The 1491-nt window shown below is 41.0% G+C and overlaps 1 non-coding gene across 1 annotated transcript; it reads right to left on the reverse strand.

Moving 5' to 3' along the window:
• Nucleotides 1–1144: 1144 nt before the first annotated feature.
• LOC129692638 (small nucleolar RNA SNORA44) lies at nt 1145–1274 on the reverse strand. Its single transcript, XR_008722743.1, has one exon. It is a non-coding gene; the product is annotated as a small nucleolar RNA SNORA44 (small nucleolar RNA).
• Between the last annotated feature and the right edge of the window lie 217 nt (nt 1275–1491).

Consider the following 1491-nt stretch of genomic DNA (forward strand, 5'->3'; position numbering starts at 1 on the left):
AGTCCTTTGAGCAACAGTAGTGAGGCTATTGGGTTGTTGGGAGGTGAGATGGCTCAGTGGGTAAAAACCTTCCCACCAAGGTTGAGTTTGATCGCCGAGGCCCACACACTGGAAGAGAGAACTGGCTCCTACAAGCTGTCCTCTGACATCCACATATGCATCTTGTGGCGTGCGCACACGCCCCATCCCACCCCCCTCTCATGTATAAATAAATAAAAGATAATAAAAAGGTGGAGATGTGAGCATCATGAGACAATCTTCAGAACACTGATATGACATGTAGGAGCAGGGAATCTTGAAGCCAGCCTCGTGAGTTCTCACGGGGGCTCTTTCAACGCTGGTTACCTCCCTGAATGGTTGTATGTTTTCATATGGTTCATCAAGCTAAAGAGCTTAATGCCGAGGAGTTACAATTGCCCTGCACTCCCCTAACGTTTTCCTCTGGATAGACTGGTATGCGGTTGGGTTGGAGATAGGTTTAGCTTGAGCAGAGTGGAACATATTATACATGTCAAATAACTTTTCTGTAGAGTCAATTGCTAGTTGTGTTTATATGACTGGATCTGAGGAACACTCTTATTGACTGCTCACTCAGTGATCTAGGCAACCAAGAGATATCATCCTGGGATGTGAATGCATCCTATAATACACAGCCCTGAAATTAGGATGGTGGTAGAGGAGGAGCAAGACCTGAAATACAAAGCCAGAAGCCGGTATGGAGACGTTGTCTGGATGTTGTGACTCTCAATGTCTCAAAATTCTAACAAAGGCATTCTCAATCTGAAGACAATCATAAATTTGTGTAAATGGCAATGCGAGCAACAAAAGCCTATGCAGAGGAAAGTTCTCCTAAGCTAACAACAATAAAAATTTTGATTAAACACACTGAAGAGGAAAGTTAAAATGCTCCTATTCTGCTTGTTCAGTGTGCTTTAAGAAAAGGGCTGTCATCTGAAGAAATGGTCATAATCGGCAAAGTGGTTATGTTCTGCATAACAGGTATTCCAGACAACTACACATTGCACTGTCTTCCTGGACTTGCTAATATTTGTATTTTTTTTTTTTAGCTTCTTTCAAATTAACAATTTGTTTCAATTTCTTTTCTTTTCTTTTTTTTTTTTACTTTTTTATTTTATTTTTTTAAACATATAGTAAAACTGAATGGCAGCTGCAGGCACTGTGTTGACCTGGGCTGTCAAAGTCTCTCCAGTTACTCCAGAATGCGGTTGGGGATCCCTTAGCTACACCCAGCCATAGCCTTTGAAAACATCATAACGGTTTCTCTTTCTAATTAAACACTTACTTGACTGCCTCATATTAAAGTCAGAATTGTGAATTTTTTTTTCTAAAGAAGTTTCCAAGAACTGAATCAGAACATATCACCTGAGTTTGGCCTTGGTGTCCACTTCCAAGACTCTGTATTTCCGTGATCAGTGTGAGAAGCAGGCTCTGTTCATACTGTCTGACTTGAGACTTCCAGCCACAAAATTC

This window comes from Psammomys obesus, unplaced genomic scaffold (assembly GCF_907164565.1).
Source record: "Psammomys obesus unplaced genomic scaffold, mPsaObe1.curated_primary_1811, whole genome shotgun sequence".
In the NCBI taxonomy this organism is placed as follows: Eukaryota; Metazoa; Chordata; class Mammalia; order Rodentia; family Muridae; genus Psammomys; species Psammomys obesus.